The sequence below is a fragment of the Acipenser ruthenus genome, chromosome 6 (genome assembly GCF_902713425.1).
Source record: "Acipenser ruthenus chromosome 6, fAciRut3.2 maternal haplotype, whole genome shotgun sequence".
Lineage (NCBI taxonomy): Eukaryota > Metazoa > Chordata > Actinopteri > Acipenseriformes > Acipenseridae > Acipenser > Acipenser ruthenus.
Genome location: NC_081194.1, coordinates 73,154,815 through 73,176,245, shown reverse-complemented (window position 1 = coordinate 73,176,245; position 21,431 = coordinate 73,154,815). Strand labels below are relative to the sequence as shown.

At 37.9% G+C, this 21,431-nt stretch overlaps 1 pseudogene; it reads right to left on the bottom strand.

The window, feature by feature from the left end:
- LOC131737408 (NBAS subunit of NRZ tethering complex-like) overlaps nucleotides 1-21,431 on the bottom strand; it is a 183,277-nt pseudogene that overhangs the window by 14,456 nt on the left and 147,390 nt on the right.

Sequence of the window (21,431 nt, the reverse complement as noted above, 5' to 3'; positions counted from 1 at the left end):
AACTGCCTTTCATTTTTTATATATATATCACAGTATTAAAATAGGTAAAATGAATACGGAACAGAATGCATCGTATAGATGATGTTTACATTTAACAAAAACTATGTTATTTTGTTTCTTGCACCAATGTATGCTAGAGATCTCGCTAAGAAGACACAACAAATATTTAAATTAGTATATTGTGGCTCTTTTCATTAACATATTTTCTCTTGTTACATACGGCGAATTGTCGCAACTAAAATGCAAATTGCGGTATGTTTGCGCTGCGACCCGCCCATCTTAGAACATCTACTCCAGTGTTTTCAACTCTCAACGTGATAGACAAACACCATTCACTCAAATATAACATTACCATACTCACTGTTGGCATTTATGTTCAGAATTTATGTGACCGTCAGCTGCTCACATGGATATGGATTTCAAAATGACAACCAACATGAAGTTGAAAATTAGGGAGGTGCTGATACTGATACGTAATTGCCTTTAAGAGGTTTTTATTGGCAGGTATTAAATAAATCCATGTATTAAAGTGTTGATTTCAAAACAAGAAAAGCCTTCCCTCACCTTTACTGATGTCAGTTTGAGGCCTCTGTGTGGCAGTAACAATGTCAGCTTCCCTGATATGAGTACAAGTATCAGCGCACCCCTTCTGAAAATGAAGTGATGTATACAGCAGGATGGTAAGACACAGAGAGACTCAGATTAGTACGAAGTGCACTCCTTATTGGAGTCTTGGTTTCTGAAACACTAAGTATGAGTTGACAATCAACAAAATGAAGCTGCAGAAAAATGATTTTCTGTTGATTTCAATGAGGGTATAAATTTTAAAAAATTCTAAAACAAGCCGCATGAGGAAAATAGCCATGACATACTGTCATCTTGCCATGACATACTGTTTTGCCCTGTATAAAAGCTGGGGCTAGATAAGTGGGCAGCATTATACACATTGAGTTTGTGTGTGTCAAGGCAGTACAGGGAGCGAAGGAGCATTCTTGTCTACCCCTTGCTGTGCGAGTAAAAGAGAAACATTAATATTCATTGACCTCCTACACAGTATGTACTTATCCCATATGGACCCCAGAATTGAGCAACAGAGGTTTTTTCATTTAGAGGTTGTGCAGAAAATTGGATTTTGAAAGGCTTTGTAAAGGCCAACATACACAAAAAAAGACCTTTGAATGGCTATGTTCTATGCATCTGTAAGCTATAAAACATTTAACCCTTGATAAGGAGAGACAACATGACCCCATATATTGCACATGTTCACCATACCAAATGTGTTATTCTTACTTTATTAATTATTATTGTTTATTTCTTAGCAGACGCCCTTATCCAGGAGGACTTACAATTGTTACAAGATATCACATTATTTTTACATACAATTACCCATTTATACAGTTGGGTTTTTACTGGAACAATCTAGGTAAAGTACCTTGCTCAAGGGTACAGCAGCAGTGTCACCACCTGGGATTGAACCCACGACCCTCCCGTCAAGAGTCCAGAGCCCAAACCACTACTCCACACTGCTGCCTGTACTAGGAGCTTTTGGGAACTTTTTTAAATTTAATACAGGTGTCACATAAAATGGATTTGATAATGTTTTGCAAATAAATGAATATTCGAATACTTGTCTGAATCTTGAAAATACCATGTTCATCCCAGCACTACTAATATGCTGATACTTGAAAGTAAGGATACAATTCACTTTAAGGTTCCCATGATACAGTACCACAATGTTACTTTAGTTGTGCATTATCTGTATACATGCAAAAAAGCAAGTTTCTGGTGTTAATTACTTTCAGGCTAAAGAGAAACATTCATGTAGTCCAACTTTTTACCTGTTTAAATTTGAACCAACATTTAATGTAAGTATAATAGAACTATATTAATGTAAACCAGCAAAAAGAAGCCAATAAAATGTGTCCTGTTCAGTATTTTATAACAGGTCCCTATGTAAAGAAATAAACAAGAAACATAGGTCTGAAAAATATTTTAAAAGATCACTGTGAAGCTGCTTAAAGATGCATTGTGATTGTGTGTTTTGTTCCATACAGTAATTTAGACAAGTACATTGTCAGAATATTACATTTCTTACATATTTAATATGTATGGTAAAGGGATACTGCAGCTGCCAGTCTCAGCTCTAACCGAGGTGTTTAAGTGTGCCAAGGTTTGATTGGAAATGACATTGGTAGAGTCACATGACGAATGTTTGAGGGAGGCAGCACCTGTGTTCAAAACTGGAAGAAAACAGAATGCGGCAAAGGAAGCTGTGGAAGATGCAAAGGCTGCCCTTCATATCAGTGATATCATGGGGCAAGTACAGTGCAAAAGCAGGAGGATGAGGTGCGTAAAGGCAGTTTCCCAGGCTAAGCAGGGACAATGAACGAGATGGGAGAGTGTGGAACAACGCAAGATCGGCTGGCAAGATCTATGGACAATGGAACAGAGCAGGATTGGTTTCCTCATCAGGTCAACATATGATGTTTTCCCATCACCACAGAACCTTAATCTATGGGTAGGAGAGGATCCGTGGTGTCCTTTGTGTTCATTGCCAGCAACATTAAGACACATTTTGACAGGATGTAAGGTGGGTCTTGACCAGGTGCTGCGATGTTTGGCCTTAGCATTGGAAGACAAGTGCAGCATGACCAGCAGATTGCCAGCAATATATGACACACGAAGAACAACATTCCTCCGTCCAGGGGAGCAACCTCCAAGAAGAGGTATTAAAACCAAAACTCGTCTAGGACAACTAGAAGCTGCTAAAGACTGGAAAATGTTGGCAGATGTTGGACAACAGCTTATTTTCCCACCTGAGATTGCCACCACTAACCTTGGACCTGATATTGTCTTGTGTTCTGGATCAGCACGCCTTGTTCACCTGTAGAGTTAACAGTGCCAATTGGAGGACGCTGTGGATGAAGCGTATGAAAGGAAGAAACTTCGGTACGCTTAACTAGCTGCTGAAGCGGAACAGCAAGGATGGAGAGTCCAGGTTTACCCAGTGGAGGTGGGTTGTTGAGGATTTGTGGCACACTCCACAACCCGGTTTCTCAGAGACATCAGATTCAGTGGTCAAGAGTTGCGACGCATTGTGAAGAATTTATCTGAAGCAGCAACTGGCACTGGTTGAGATGTAAAGATTCTGGTTGGGGACCTCAAGCACAGTAGAAAAAAAACGTAGATGTAAAGGAAGGTAAGAAAGCTGGGCTAAGCTGAGTGGAGGACGAAGGGGGATGATGCTGGGATGCCAGAATCACTTTCGAGCCCTCTTAAGGTGTAGTCGACAAAACACCAAGGATGGAAGGTGCCCACTTGAAGACCCCAGAGAAGTACCCTACTCAGCTCAGTCCAGACGGTTGTCATGCTGATGCGCTAGGGAGGCCGCACTGTGGTTGATCCCAGGAGCCAGCATTGCAGCCGTTGTGTGTGCTGATGTGCCAGGGAGGCAAAATAGGCTGATCACTGGAGCCAGCATTACACTTCAGCCTTCAACACCAGGCAGAAGGATATCTACATCATCAGATGGAAGGAAACGCAGATGGATCACATTAGTTTACAGTAAAAGGAGCTATGTCTTAGTTGGTGCTTATCTTGGCGAGAGCTGAGTCCAATATCAGTATGAAGTTTTAATACCTACTCTCATGTAATGGACATCATTATTGTGTGTGTTTTGTAAAATTACCTATTGTTGTTTATGATTAAATTGTATTTTACCAGGTTTAGTAAATAATGTCCTTTTTAAACCATGGTGGCTGCCTCCGAATAGACTTTGAAAAGCTGCATTTCTAAAGCACTGTGTATAAGAAGTGACCACTAAGGGTGTGCAACAGTAATTTCTGACGTTCTGAACCTATGGATACTGTAAGTTTGTAAAATGGAAAATATCTATACAAATTTAGTTACAGAGGGGGGAGAAATTCTGTAATAGGTATGATCCAAGCAGAAAAAGCAAAAGAGGAAATTAAACAGAACCGATTCAGTATTATAAAAATACTGACAATATAATGTATACCTTTAAGTCTGTAGTATTACAAAAAAGCTTTCTGTTTACATTCTGTGTAGGGTTGCAGATTAGTTTTTAATGTGAACTAAAGTTTAAAAAAAGCAATTAGAAAAGCTTGGCCACAACCTTCGACGGATGATATAAAAAAAGGCATTATAATGACTTTATTACTTTCAACTCTTAAATAATTAATACATATTGAAGTTTAACATGATCTATGAATAAGTTACCACTTTCTGAAACACATTTTATTTGGCAGTTAAAGGCTAACAAAGGCCCTTTGTTCACGGCTGACCTCATTCAGCCCACAGGCTTGTTCTCATGCGGCTCTCACTCTCTGGAATGTCTCCCTATCCACGTTCCCTTTAATACAAAACAAATTTAATTCCTTTTTGTTGCATTAAGTAACATCATGGAAAATGCTTCTCTACAGGCTGTAGTTTTGACATTAATGCCCTTTCACCTTTTATATGAAAATTAAATTACACTGATATATATATATATATATATATATACAGTACTGTGCAAAAGTTTTAGGCAGGTGTGAAAAAATGCTGTAAAGTAAGAATGCTTTCAAAAATAGACATGTTAATAGTTTATATTTATCAATTAACAAAATGCAAAGTGAGTGAACAGAAGAAAAATCTACATCAAATCAATATTTGGTGTGACCACCCTTTGCCTTCAAAACAGCATCAATTCTTCTAGGTACACTTGCACACAGTTTTTGAAGGAACTCGGCAGGTAGGTTGGCCCAAACATCTTGGAGAACTAACCACAGTTCTTCTGTGGATTTAGGCAGCCTCAGTTGCTTCTCTCTCTTAATGTAATCCCAGACAGACTTGATGATGTTGAGATCAGGGCTCTGTGGGGGCCATACCATCACTTCCAGGACTCCTTGTTCTTCTTTACGCTGAAGATAGTTCTTAATGACTTTCGCTGTATGTTTGGGGTCATTGTCATGCTGCAGAATAAATTTGGGGCCAATCAGATGCCTCCCTGATGGTATTGCATGATGGATAAGTATCTGCCTGTACTTCTCAGCATTGAGGAGATCATTAATTCTGACCAAATCCCCAACTCCATTTGCAGAAATTCAGCCCCAAACTTGCAAGGAACCTCCACCATGCTTCACTGTTGCCTGCAGACACTCATTCGTGTACCGCTCTCCAGCCCTTCGGCGAACAAACTGCCTTCTGCTACAGTCAAATATTTCAAATTTTGACTCATCAGTCCAGAGCACCTGCTGCCATTTTTCTGCACCCCAGTTCCTGTGTTTTCGTGCATAGTTGAGTCGCTTGGCCTTGTTTCCACGTCAGAGGTATGGCTTTTTGGCCGCAAGTCTTCCATGAAGGCCACTTCTGACCAGACTTCTCCGGACAGTAGATGGGTGTACCAGGGTCCCACTGTTTTCTGCCAATTCTGAGCTGATGGCATTGCTGGACATCTTCCGATTGCGAAGGGAAGTAAGCATGATGTGTCTTTCATCTGCTGCAGTAAGTTTCCTTGGCCCACCACTGCGTCTACAGTCCTCAACGTTGCCCGTTTCTTTGTGCTTCTTCAAAAGAGCTTGGACAGCACATCTGGAAACCCCTGTCTGCCTTGAAATTTCTGCCTGGGAGAGACCTTGCTGATGCAGTATAACTACCTTGTGTCTTGTTGCTGTGCTCAGTCTTGCCATGGTGTATGACTTTTGACAGTAAACTGTCTTCAGCAACCTCACCTTGTTAGCTGAGTTTGGCTGTTCCTCACCCAGTTTTATTCCTCCTACACAGCTGTTTCTGTTTCAGTTAATGATTGTGTTTCAACCACATATTGAATTGATGATCATTAGCACCTGTTTGGTATAATTGTTTAATCATACACCTGACTATATGCCTGACTTTGTGCAAGTGTACCTAGAAGAATTGATGCTGTTTTGAAGGCAAAGGATGGTCACACCAAATATGGATTTGATTTAGATTTTTCTTCTGTTCACTCACTTTGCATTTTGTTAATTGATAAATATAATCTATTAACATGTCTATTTTTGAAAGCGTTCTTACTTTACAGCATTTTTTCACACCTGCCTAAAACTTTTGCACAGTACTGTATATATATATATATATATATATATATATATATATATATATATATATATATATATATATATATAAAATTTTAACACAGGAAGTGACCACCGACCTGTAAGATGCAAAATACACCTAAACACAGCACTGGAGAGAGCGAAACTCGTTATGATGAAATCCAACACAATCAACGTAGAAATGCTCCAGAAGCAAAGCCTGGTGTTTCAACTGGAACTGAAGAATAGATTCAGCACTCTTCAAGATCTGCAAAAAGATGAAGCAATCGAGGTAAACAAAATATATGAGGAAGTGACGCAAGTAAATTGCAGAAACAGCAAAAAACATTGCTGGAACATAGAGTACAAAATGCGACCAGATCACGCAAGAGACATAAGAACATAAAAAAGTTTACAAACGAGAGGAGGCCATTCGGCCTATCTTGCTAGTTTGGTTGTTAGTAGCTTATTGATCCCAGAATCTCATCAAGCAGCTTCTTGAAGGATCCCAAGGTGTCAGCTTCAACAACATTACTGGGGAGTTGGTTCCAGACCCTCACAATTATTATTTTTATTATTTATTTATTAGCAGACACCCTTATCCAGGGTGACTTATAGTCGTAAACAAAAATACATTTCAAGAATCACAGTACAAGTAATAATACAATTAAGAGCAAGATAAATACAATGACTTTGGTTCTAGCAAATATAAGTATGACAAAATATGATTCAATAACGGAGCAGATAACAGTGTCAGTGATAGTTACATCAGGATATAATTAAATACAAAATACTACAGATTAAATAACACTTGACAGACTACAGTACTCTAAAGTACAGGATTAAATGCAAAAAAAAAAGTAAAAAAGTGCCTCCTATTTTCTGTTCTGAATGCCCCTTTATCTAATCTCCATTTCAGATCACAAAAGTCCCTTGGGTTGACATACCGCCACGAATCAGAAAACTAGAAAAAGGGAATCACTTCTGATAAAAAGTATTGACCATGATGTAACTTCTCCACTATTAGAAGAGTGAATAGTTCAGTAATATGAAAGTATTTTTATGTTTTGAAACGGAACCAGGCAGACTTAGTGGTGCTACAAAATACACTGTAACTAACACACATTAACCCGATTGCCAGTTTTTCCCAACAAAAAAAAAAAAAAACTCACTGAAAATGTGTACAACATTCTTTAAAATAAGCTGTTATGCTATTGCTTGCAAACCTACCGTAACTTTAATCAAAACACACAGTGGTAATAAATCCCCTGTGCATTAAAACCAAGTACATTTTTCTTGGTTGAAAGTTTTTTCTTTTTTTTTAGTTTTTTTTTTTAAAAACGTCAGCATCTTATTTTTTTATGCACCACTTAAGTAGAAAATTACAGAACCTGAAGCTACATATAAAATGTATCACAGGGATTACAGTATCACGTGCCTCCCCTCCAGTGGTCACTGGATACTGCTCAAAACTGAATGAAGGATTCCAAAACCTTTTGAAAAACGAGGACCTTTGCATTTTTAATTTTGTTAGATAATCATAGATAACTGAAAATTGCTACATAGCTAGTGGTTAGATAGGTGACTGCCTCGGTATAATGGCAATTTAATTTTGCAGGAGCTGGCCTGCGTCCCATTGCCATATTGATTTGTATGACTAGTACTTATAGCACCTAGAGCGTAATTAAATATTAAGGCCCCTTTGATGTATGCAAAGCCTGACTAAGAGGATTACCACAGACTCCGAGTGTGGCTTTCAGACAAATCCCAGTAATGGAACTTCACAGTATCGTTAATGCCATCTAATTTCAAAAAGAGAACAGCAAGACCTCTTGTGGGCATCCTGTGTGTTCTCTCGAAAGATAACATTATAGCATGTTTTCTTATCATAAGCAACGGAATTGCTACAGTACCCAATCTTGTGAGAAAATAAAATTATGTTACAAAACAGAAAAAAAGCCAAAGAATAACGGAGAAAGCTTGTCACAACAAAGTTGAATGTGTGCCCGCCCGTGATAATTTAAGAAAAATGTGACCTAACATGTGGACTGAAAATAAGTAAAGCCTCAAAATCAATGTAAATTACTAATTGGGCTATATATTACATTCTGCTTTAATTACCACAGCACACAATCAACATCTGATTAAAAACAATTCAGTATACAATTGGTTACTGGTTAAAATAATACATGTTTTACCCAGAAGACCAGAAAACTCTGTGTTACAATGTTCATTCTACATTCTACTCCTGTCTAATTATGCCCTTTTTTTCTTGAAATCTGTAGAGATCCACTTAATGCCACTTAATGAAGCTTGATGGCTTTCATAAAAATCATGCAGATGCATTGTGCTGGGTTTTGATTACTCTACACATTGATGTTCACATTTTTATAGCCAGCAGGCTGATTTATAGCCTTTCACTGCACAATATAATATTCCATGTTATAAGAAAAGTGGAATCCTGCCATTCACTTTCATTTGGACGCATAATTGTAAAAGCCTACGATAACACAGCACTTCAGATTGGAACTGAACAAACATCAAGAAGTCCATAGCAACAGCATGTAATAGCTTTAATGACAGGGCACATCTCCTTTAAAGGGTTGCATTATAGAACACACTATTATTTACAACAAAACATATTATTTTACATGTGCTGGATTCTATTTTGTACACACACCACTGTTACTGTATAACAAAATGCACATATATGTAAACTGAATGCATGTATGACAAATTGTTGTTGGCAGTGCTATGAATAGACGCCTTCTGACGTTAGCATCTTATGTTTGTATCCACTTAGAATCCAGGGCTGGCAATGGAATGTGAAACAAGCAATGTGATTGGTCGAGCAAGGTTCCAGCTCTCTGTATATTGGATGGATACGGTTAGTTCAAGCCTTATCACATATTAAAAATCATTGCGCTGTCTCACAGAATTTGCAGTATCGCAATCCATCGTGTTTACAGTTACAAAGTTACAGCAACTATAAAACTGAGTCACCAACTACCTGAAACTATCTCTGAAGATACCGAACCACCCAAAAAATTCCCAAAACTAGTAAGTAGACATGCCGATTTAGATGAAGAACTATTAATTGAACTGGAAGACAGCAAAACAGATAAAAAAAGAAAAACAAAATGACAAAGTGGGCAATTGCCGTCTTTCAGGACGGGCTAAAACAGAAACAAACAAATACATACAGTATCTCAACTGTGGAATAATGCACATCTTAACAAAATACATGGATTTTTTTATGGATTTCTATGGAGTTGTAAATAATGCCCAAGGAGAAGAATATAAAATTTCAAGTTACATTAGTCTGAGCTGAAATAAACCACTATCTAAATGAAAACAAAAAACTGGGGAATCTGACCATATACACAGTCACCCCAACTTCGTCACTTCAAATAATGTCTTTTTAGCTACAGAAAACACAAAAAGACACTTCTGCACATTATCCACCCATCTCCGACACCAACTACTTTGCATGTTTGAATTAAATCAATTTACTCAGTTTAACTTGGAGTGTAGTTTGAAGTTATAAATGGGACTACTTTTGTGTTCCTTTTATTGGCTTAAGGATATTTAATAAAATCAACATTTTTGCCCTAAAAATTATTGATGCTTTTTTTTATAAATCCTGTTAGACCTGGATTATAAATGCAATAAGGCACTTCAGGGTATCCATATATGTAGAATATACTGACTTCTCGGGGTTGGAAGCACTCAGCTTCACCTCTGTTGTGTAAAGCACAACTCCCTGAGGTGTCCATATATTGGATGTATAAGGACACCCTGTTGGGCCTTATTGCATACACAAATCCATCCTGCAATAATGCTGATGGTCTGATTGAAAGGTAAATGTACAGTATGTTTTAAATATTTTAAGTAGCCCAATTTGTTTCCACACTTCTTTTTTTTTTGTTTGTAGAAGCTCCATACAGCAACATGTTGTAGGTCAACTATAAAGCAACTGCAAATGAAGTTGTGGTTTAACAACACACTTGATTCACGTTACCTGTCTCTGGGGCCAGCTGGTTTTCAGTACTGCCTGGGTCCTGTAGAACACAAGTAGTTTACTGTCTTCGTCACTCAGATTAAACGCCTGTTCCAGGATCTGCAGGACCTCAATCCGTGGCTTCACTGGCAGGGACACATTCCCACAGAAGGGTCGTAACCAGACAAGGAGGTCATCAGATGAAACTTCCCCTAAAAACAACAAAAAATGGCAGCACAAACTCAAAAGCTGAAAATACATTTAAATGCAATACTAAAGAAATTCTAAAAATCAACAACTTGGTAAACCGATTAATTAAAAATAAATATAAAAATATAAAAAACAGCAAACTTTTTCTGATAAATAAAGTGATGGTTTGTTGAAACCATTGTTTCATAAAATATCATGAATAAGAAAAAAAAAAGACATTATCTTGTTTATGGACATGCTTCTACTGAAGTTAACAAGATACATTATAATAAACATATTCCAACCAAGGATGTAAATAATAAATACATATTATAGCTGTCGCTTACCATGATGAAAATGGTTATCAATCGCCTATGCGCAGGTTCACTAAAAATGGAAGATCCCAAGATACAGCCCAGCCAATCATTTGTCACAACTATGAAAAGAGATGCCCATAACAGCTATTGTATCACAACTCGGTGATTTAAAATAATTAAATCTGCAAATGCAAGTGTGAAATACTTCCCCCGGACAAAAACTTAACAAACAAGGCTTTTATCTTATTGTCCACCCTGCATCAGTTTGATTACACCACAAAATAACTATAGCAAAATTATATTTAAAATTCAATAAAAAATGCAGCCTGTGACTTTGCTTGGTGTAGTGGAGATAATGAAAGCCATTATATTACATGATTAAACCACTCCATTCCAATTTTATATTTGCAGGCTTTCAACCATTAAAAAAAAAACTTTCTTTTTGGTGTTAATTTATGGGTTAGTCAATGAGCTTTGTAGCGTACGAGACAGTCAAATGAGGTTATTTGCTGGATAGTAATATGCACAGTTTAAACTTGTTTTTGAAAATTGCAAGTTAAGGATTTTTTTCTCTTCCTCCTATCTCTTGATCAAAGGGAGATTCGATGCAGCTTTGAAGCTGAGAAAAATCCTTTGCGTTATCACAAACTGCAAACTCTGCACAGACCATTCTGGCAGACTTTGATTAAACACAGACCCAAGAAAGCGGGGGGGGGGGGGGGGGGGGGGTGAATCACCTTTGACAAGACAAAGGAAATTTGGTTGAACTGTCAACCATTAGGCCAAGGAGTGGCTCCGAGACGAGCTAACCATTGTTTAGGCACATAGCGTGACGTTAAACACCACCCACAAATTCAATGATCCAATCAAGATGGGTCAGCGCTTAATTCAGGGACAGGCAAAGAAAGTAGGAAGTGGTTCTGAGGCCTGAAATGAAATGGAAGCTGAAGAAGAAAGTTTCTGAAGCTTGGAGAAAACAATGGGAAAGTGTACTGGAGTCATGGGAGAATCAGTTATCTGAAGACTGGCTAAAATCATGTTCTGAGAAGTCCTGAAATCAGCTTTGAAGAGAAGCCTGCTCTTTGCTGTACGAGAGACTGAATCAGTAAACAGGTCACTGCATTGATCTGAAAGTGTGTCTTTGTTTCAATGTCGCTGCACGAAACGAACTGAAGCATAGCCGGCAGCTGAGCCTAAGGTCATGTACAAGCCGTACAGAAGAACTGCAATGAGAACACTTACAAACTACATATCTTTTCAATAGCAACACATTCTTTGAACTGTGAGTTTACGTCTAATCAACTGAACTATTACCAGTCGGAACCCTTCCGACAAGTCAAAGATAATGTTGCAAGACTATTGGCAATCAAAAAGCTACTTCCTTTGAAAATAACTATTGTTTGCTGAGAGCCGACACAACACAATGCCTACGACAAGAACGACTGTCTCCGTTACTTTCGGTGAACTTCAGATCCAGAGAAAGAAGCTGCAGTGTTACCATCACCCTATTGTTGTTTAGTTTGATAGATCACGTCTAAACTAAATTAACACGGTAAAACTAATTTGATAAATTAGATATTGGAATGTTGGATTCCGTTCTGAATGGGAAGTTGAATAAATTCTCATGTATTTTGATATGAAATACAAGTATTGAAAATACTAATGCAAAGTAGACACTTTGTGAAGAGCCATAATTAATATTAGTATATTGACCACGCATGCTAATAATGTTGTGGTCGTTGTAATCGTTTGACTAAGAAAGCAATGAACTGTATACTATTCATGCATATCTCTAACCAATCGCCTTTCCTTTCTGTAATATTAGATTAGTTGTGCACCCTTTTTATTCTTAAATAAAAAAAAAAAGTTTTATATTTCTGACACATTGTGTGAATGTCAATTATTGTCAAGAGAATCAGAGTTCTACATGATCCTGAACTTAAATAAGGTATATCTCATTTCTCACATTTTGATGTCACTGAGTGGGAGACTAGAGACTAATTTATATTTAAATAAACTGTATACCTAATTCACTACAGCTTTCATAGCTGTTATGAAAATCACAGAAAACAGACTACTGTAGTTTTTGGAGTATAATGTGTTCATTTACATATTTTTGAGGCTGACTAGGGGTGCGTAGAATGCATCGAAGCGTGTTTTCTATGATTTGTTTTTCAAATTTGGCGCATTTCCTGTGAACTTGCATTATACACGGGAGCTCAGGCACGGATCTGTACGTGTGACACGTGCCTGCACTCTCGTGCATATTATCAGAGCACTACTGAGATGAAAGCAGGAGGAGACGTCACTAAAGCTTTAATAGTACTGAAATAGACAGGCCTCCTCAAAAGCGTGTGAGAGTTGGTGCTAGTGGATCCCTGTAAAACAATGAGAGTGTATAAGAACTACTACAACCAATTACATAGAACAAACACATGTGTAATGTTTTGCTAATACAGTACTCTCCAGCAAAGAGAACACCCCTCGGGAAGCAAGCAGAGTGTTCTTAAAGCTAAAGTGTTCTCTAAGACGGAGTTAGCCACCAGACACAATATGATCAATAAATAAATACAAATGTATTACTTGTCATGACGCACGTGCATCAAAATATGAAATTAACTGAGTAAGTAAAAGCAAAAGAAAAGGCAAGTGTATGTTAATAAACTATAATAATAAAGTAACCGACAAACTAACGTTAATAAAGCAAAACAACATGGTCAAAAAGCTTGTACAATGAAATTAGCGGGTGTGTTTATCACAATGGCAGAGGCAAAGATAATGGGAGTTACATAGGGTTAACAACGTTAATAAACTAACTGTCAAACTAAATTAACACTGCACCCCTACAAACATTACAAAATGCAGCAGCACTATACAAGACATGCACATTATTTAACAGAATGGTGAAGCAACTCACCAGAACAGGAAACACCAAATTGTGTCTGATTCAGGTTTTTTTCAAGAGCTCGAACAATTTCAACCTTTTTGTAGTAAGAGAAACAGCAGCACATTTTGCTGTTTGTTTACATGCCATTTTGTAGCGATGAGGTGCGCCCATGGAAATCAATACAAAATGAGTCATGACGGTGGTTCTGGAAAGATTTAATAAACCAAGCAGTGTCCCCCAAGACACTCTCGCTTTTTTTAACAAAACAGTACTGTATCCGTTGTGAACCAATCGCTATCGGTGCCAAGAAGGCATTCTTTTAAGCGAAGTTCCTGTTCCTTTAGCCGGAGAATTTACAATGGGAAAAATCTGTTTCACTGCAAAGGTGTCGCCTTAGGCGAAGTGTTCTCTTATGAGGTGTTCCTAAATGCGGAGACTACTGTAGTACTATATTACAATTAATGTCCTGTGCATCATAGCAGTAACACTAGGAAAACATGGTTTACTAAGTTAGCTGTACATAAAATGCATAATGTAACAAAATTATGTAAGATTTGTAAAATGGAACACGTAATAAAAAATATAATTGCAATGAAATAGTTAATAGGTATTTAGTAATGAATCATACTGACCATTTCTTAAAAAAACACTGGATGAATTTTATCACATAGCTGAGCCTATTCCTCGTGTTTACAAGCAGATGAGCCCTCCAAAGAAATTTCTTTGGATAAGGTAACCCTTTCTTATGCGGTGGATTGTAGGACACTAGAAGACTAATAGTGGTTCTTTATTTTTTGGGGTGTCTTCAGTTACAAACTTGCTGGGACTTTCTCCCAAAATAAATCAGGATGTATCTGAACTTGGACCCTAGTTGTCTCCAGTTTTTCTTATTGTTACACTTTTATAGTACAATAATGATGACAAGGCACTGTATATTAAAGACAGGAAGATGCAGTCCCGTTTTGACTATTGCACAACAAAATAAGAAAAAAAACATGATGCAAGGTTGTAGTCAGGATAAAGCTTCACTTAACAAAATCTGTATTTTTCAGGAAATACTAAATACAACATTGAAAAAAATGATACTTTCAACCAGAAGTCACATTTAATGTTATCTGAAGCTGTGCAGGAAGAGAGATGACAAAGGGAGGGAGGGAGGCATTGCATTAAATTTAAAAATATAACCCTGCTATTCATTTCAAAGGGGAGTGTGGAAGGGTGGTGGGTAATTCACTGACACACAGGTGCCCAGTTTTATTATTAGTGGGGCAGTTCCACGTTTTGGCCCGCAGAGGGCGCTGTTGTCTGTGGTCTGCCTTTCAGTGATGATAAAACAGAGCCACAGAGATACCAGAAGCGGTACCGTTACACAGTACAGGCACACTCGCAGGTGCTCAAACCAAAAATAAGCAAAAGGAGAAAAGAACAAGGAAAATAAAATACAGTAATCAAAAACTACAAATAAAAGGTGCTGTACTCGGCAGCTTCACCCTGACCATTGCTACCCGCACGGTCCGGGTCTCCGTCCTACCCTCGCCCTTCCCTCAGACTGCTAAAACAAATACTGATGGGGTCTGCCCACGGTTTTCCCCGCTAACCCTGTTTCCTTTCTGTTCTCTTTTATTTCTTTTGGGGTTTTCCTCCCCGGTCGTGTTCTGGATCGGGACCAGTGCGTTCGTAAGTCTGTTCTCTCTCAAAGGGGCAGACCTGAGGGAACAGCAGAATGTTAATTTTATAGGGCCAGCAATTCCCCCCAAGACCCGCCTCTCAGCCATTCAGAGAGAAGGAAAGCCCGTACACCCACTCTCCCACCTCTCCGTGTCACTGCCATGACTGACAGGCGAATATTGACGGGCTGCTGCCCTCTTCCTGCAGCACTTCGAACACATCAGAAGAGTCAGTACAGGTCTCCCCCTGTTACAGGGAGTTTATTTTAAAATAAATATTTTTTAAACATATTGTGTTTCAGGCTTTGAACTTAACCTGCTTTTTCTTGCACTAAGGCACAGTTAGTAGCCTACTATATACTGCTTGATGCTATGTGAAGTATGCAGAGCAATGTAGTTTTAAGAAACAATACCAGGGTGGTGAAAACAGTGCGCATTATCCACAGGTGTGTGTAATACAGCAAACTCATTACAGGAATGACAAAGTGTCAGGAATAATACAGTAAACTGCTTGTTTTCTTATTTCATTTGAAATGTCAAAGCTGGAGCAATGTATGTTTAGGCATTAAATAATTTACAAAGAACTAACATATATGTAACTCTTTGATCTTAAGTACTGTTTTTGGTCCCATCATGTACAGCCAATATAAAAATTATTTGATAATATATAGTTATTTAAGATACAGACAAATCATTATCTTAATTGACTAATTTTCACATTATTACAGCAGTTGTCATTTTATCTATCTATCTATATATATATATATATATATATATATATATATATATATATATATATATAGATAGATAGATAGATAGATAGATAGATAGATAGATAGATAAAATGACAGGATGGCAGGATTTTCAAAAAACTGTGTTATTGTATAGAACTCATATAGTAACGAGAGCTTTAGTAGCAAGTGATTTCACTATGTAACACAATGTTTGTTCCTGGGTAGTAAGTGTTATTTCCTAATTGCTTGTGCCTCAAAAGTATAGAAAATGGCTATTATTCCCCACAAACTTTGCTTTTGTGACCAGGACAGTGATATTTTGAAATTTACCTATTTCCAATGAGAAAACGGGCAAATTTGTGTCTTCTCGTTCACATAAAGTCAGAAAAAAACAACATATGAATCCAAATTAACATGTATTTATACTAAAGTAATACAAAAATGACTACAAAAGATTTAGAAGTGAGTAGTTTTTCGAGATTTACGATTATACTGTAAATCACTTTCACGAATCAGCCCCCAAATGTAGTCTCTCATCATGTTCTCGTTATACTGTCCTTGGTAGCGGCGTTCAAAGTCCAGTATATCCTGGTGGAAGCGCTTGCCTTGCTCCTCCGAGTACGCTCCCATGTTCTCCTTGAATTTATCAAGATGAGCATCAAGGATATGGACTTTGAGGGACATCCTACAGCTCATTGTGCCGTAGTTCTTCACCAGAGTCTCAACCAGCTTCACATAGTTTTCGGCCTTGTGATTGCCCAGGAAGCCCCGAACCACTGCGACAAAGCTGTTCCAAGCCGCTTTCTCCTTACTAGTGAGCTTTTTGGGGAATTCATTGCACTCCAGGATCTTCTTTATCTGTGGTCCGACGAAGACACCGGCTTTGACCTTTGCCTCAGACAGCTTGGGGAAGAAGTCTTGAAGGTACTTGAAGGCTGCCGACTCCTTATCTAGAGCTCTGACAAATTGTTTCATAAGGCCCAATTTGATGTGCAGTGGTGGCATCAGCACCTTCCGGGGGTCCACCAGTGGCTCCCACTTGACGTTGTTCCTCCCCACAAAGAACTCGGTCCGCTGTGGCCAGTCCCGCCTGTGGTAGTGTGCCTTGGTGTCCCCGCTGTCCCAAAGGCAAAGATAGCAGGGAAACTTGGTAAAACCGCCTTGGAGACCCATCAGGAATGCCACCATTTTGAAGTCTCCTATGACCTCCCAGCCGTACTCATCATACTTCAAGGCGTCCAGCAAGGTCTTGATGCTGTTGTAATCCTCTTTGAGGTGCACCGAGTGAGCCAGGGGAAGAGACGGGTACTTGTTACCATTATGGAGCAGCACGGCTTTGAGGCTCCTGGATGAGCTGTCAATGAAGAGGCGCCACTCATTCTGGTTACAGGCGATTCAGATTGCCTCGAACAGACTGGTCACATTGTGGCAGAAGCAGAGCCCATATTGACGGGTGAAGAAGCTGGAAAAAGGTTGGTGACGCTTCCTCTGATCTGCGACTTGCACACTTTCATCCAACAAGTTCCACTGCTTGAGCCTAGACGTCAAAAGCTCGGCATTGGACTTGGTGAGACCAAGATCTCTAATCAAGTCGTTGAGGTCTTTTTGGTTGGAGTAGTATGGGTTTCTCTCCTCACCTCCACCTCTGAAATTGTCATCTGGACCTACAACGTCTTCCTCACTCTCTGACTTGCTGCTCTCTTCTAAAGACGGCTGCTCTCTCTCCGGAGGAGTGGGTACGGGGAGCTCATGGCAGTGTGGCACCGGGGCGATGGATGAAGGAAGGTCCGGATACGTGATAGCAGGTGCATTCTTGCCAGTCCGACGTTTGGAAGGGTCCACCATGCAGAAGTAGCAGTTGCTTGAGTGGTCAATGGGTTCCCGCCAAATTCTTGGGATAGTGAATTTAATGGCTCTCTTTTCCCCTCTGTACCATCCTACAAAAATACATTTATTTCACCCATGACTAATGTGTAAGAGATTCTCGCAACATTTTTCATATATGATATATTTTTTCAATAACATTGAAAATTGTAAAACATTTTAAAATTAAAAACTTTTACAATTTTAAAAATTTTAACAAATTTTATAACATAAAATTCTGAGCAACAATTGTCCATCTTACCTTCCAGAGTTTTTTTGCAGTGCTCGCAGGTGAAATGAGGTGCCCAGGGTTTGTCTTGATCCCCGACAGGCATGCCGAAAAATGCCTTGTAGGCCTCACACATCTTAGCAGATGCTTCCACGGAGTACTTTTTCGCTCTTGTCTTGATAAATTGGCCGCAGACATAGCAAAATGTGTCTATCGGATGCTTGCAGCCTCTTGATGCCATCTAAGAAAAATGCAGATATGTATCCACTTAGGCAGCTGGAACTAAACTGAACTGATGGGCTTAAGGCCCCTGTATTTATACTACTATTTATATTACTGGAAAGTTCTAGAAGTTTACTCAGCACTGAATCTATCTGGAATGTTCTGGAAAATAGGTAAATTTCAAAATATCACTGTCCTGGTCACAAAAGCAAAGTTTGTGGGGAATAATAGCCATTTTCTATACTTTTGAGGCATAAGCACTTAGGAAATAACACTTACTACCCAGGAACAAAAAAAAAAAAAAAAAATTGTTACACGGTGTTTTCAAACAAAATATGTTAATTAAATCAATGTGTTAATCACTCAGCTGCCCATTTATTTTGGCAATTTCCATGTTAAAAATGCTCTTATTTTTTTTTACAGATTTTTCATTCTTGGCCCTCAAATATGCAATTTGGACAGTTTTCAAAACAACTTTTGCAATATTTTTTTAAATGCACAATTTTTTATTGTGATTATGATAAATGGAAATACAGTATTTCAATAGAACTTAAATAACAAAATAACAACAATGTGTTTACAATTGTAGCATATAGATTACAACATAACATAATTTTTTTCCAATGGCAGCATTATATTAGTACATAAATAACATCATTTTTTTTTTACAATGGCAGTATTATAATAACATTATAAAAACAATAGGGCAGCAGTGTGGAGTAGTGATTAGGGCTCTGGACTCTTGACTGGAGGATCGTGGGTCCTGCTGTACCCTTGAGCAAGGTAATTTACCTAGATTGCTCCAGTAAAAACACAACTGTATAAATGGGTGATTGTATGTAAAAATAATGTGATATCTTGTAACAATTGTAAGTCGCCCTGAATAAGGGCGTCTGCTAAGAAATAAATAATAATTATAATACTTGTGCAGGCAAATCACTAATTAGAAGTTATTTTTTGTGTGATAGATTTTAAAGCAGACGCACTTCAAACCCTCATCAATGCTAACGTCTTTATCTAGCACATACACACCAGAAAACTTTTTTCGTAAATTTTCAATCACATCATATACAGTATCTTCCCCAGTTTCAGGCACGGGTGCATAGCGCTGTTATATGAATTATCTGTGAAGTGTAGGTACAATAAATAAATAGGTTGTTTTGACCAGTACCAAACCTGACGAGGCTTCCTTACAACCTGTAACACCAACAAATAAATAAAGAAATCTCCTTGCTTTATTCTCTGTAGATACACAGGCATCCATTTTTAACACTTGAAATGTATTTGCTTACGATTGTAAGTCGCCCTGGATAAGGGCGTCTGCTAAGAAATAAATAATAATAATAATAATAATAATAATAATAATAATTTTTCACTCTCAGCTGTGTATATACGGATGACACCGTCTGTCAAGAACATTTCTTAGGGACTGATGCTATCTGCCAGTAAAAAACAAAACCTCATACACTTTTACAATACAGTTTTCTTATTTTTTCGTTGACACATGTTAAAAAAGACATGTTAAACTTTGCAGATGCACTTATGCGCCTGCACGCTATTCTCACGGGAGTGACAAATTTGGACTTGCATGCGCTCTACGTGGAAACCACGGGATAAGCAGCTGGGTGGTTAATGCTTTTAAATTCAGTTGATGAGGTTGTGAATGAACACATTTCTTGTTAAAAAGCTTAATTGTCGCAGGTCACATACATCACTTCCTGTCTCAACAACTTGATAAGGAGAACTCGTTAATCAAAATGCATGTTTACGAGATCAAGAAAAATGAATGGAAGCATAATTTGCTTTTATGGAAACTACTAGCGTACAGGGAGACTGCTCTCCCACCAGCGAACAGCAGCCAAATGGAATTGAAAAATAATGTGAATATCTATTTTGTGTATAATTTATAACTTATGCATGTTGTGCATAAAATTGTGCATTTTGTCATGCAGAATGTACATTTATATAGAAGACTTCACATATAAAATGCTGATTTACGATGATCTGGTGTAGGCAAAAATCACTGATTAAAAAAAGAATTAAACCCCATTTGTCATTTTCGGGGGGAAATTTTGCCACAGCTTACTATATAAATGTGCATTTTGCAATCTTTTTTTGGTTAAAAAGAAAGAAATACCGTAAGCCATCTACAGTTGTAGTCAAAAGTTTACATACCCCAGTGGAAATGTATAATTTCTAGAAATTTCTCAAAAAGCAAGAATTTTAGGAAAAATCTTTTGTAGCAAAAGTTTTGCTTTTGTCGATGAGGAAAAAAAATTAAAAGAAATAGAATGATTTATTTCAGCAACTTTTTTTGCAAAACTGCTAATTCAAAAGTATTCATACCCTTTGATGCTATAATAGTATTGTCTACAAGGTGCTAGAAATTGCAATATGATAATGCAGAACCTAATTCTAGAAAATGCTGGATTGTAAGTGAACATTCTTAGAGAGTAAGAAGGGTTAGGCATAGGATGATTGCTGTCATTACCAATAAGTCAATATGGGAAAAAGTAAAGAGGTATCTGAAGACCTTAGGCAGACAATTATTTATTGTCATAAAGCTGGATAATAATATAAGGATATAAGATTTCCTAGTATTTGAGTATCCCAATTTCAACCATTGTTTCTATTATCAAGAAATACTGTCACAAAGCTCCCTCAGTCTGGAAGAAAGAAGGTTATTTTACCAAGAACAAGTAGAAGAATTGTGAGGAAGTTTATTAACAATCCAATATTGACTGCCAAAGATATTCAAAGTGAACTGGCTGCAAGTGGGTGTGGGGTTTCCATTTCAACCATAGGTTGAGTATTGCATGGTGAAGGTCTCAATGGTCGCAGGCCAAGGACAAAGCCACTCTTTGGAAAATGTCACAAAGACAACCGCTTAAAGTTTGCAAAATGGCATTTGAATGATGGATATTAGTTCTGGTCAAAGGTTTTGTGAAGTGATGAAAAAAAAATCGAGCTATTTGGGTACACTGATAGTCGTTACGTTTGGAGAAAGTCTGGTGAGGCGGACAAAGAAAAGAACGCCATACCCACTTTCAAGCATGGAGGTGGTAGTATCCTTCTATGGAGCTGTTTTTCCTCTAATGGCACAGGAAATTTAGTTCTAATACATGGTAAATTGGATTCCATAGCATACCAAAAGATATTGGCCAATCATCTGAAATCCTCCACCACAAAACTTGGTTTAAAGAGCAACTGGACGTTCCAACATGACAATGATCCAAAGCATACATCAAA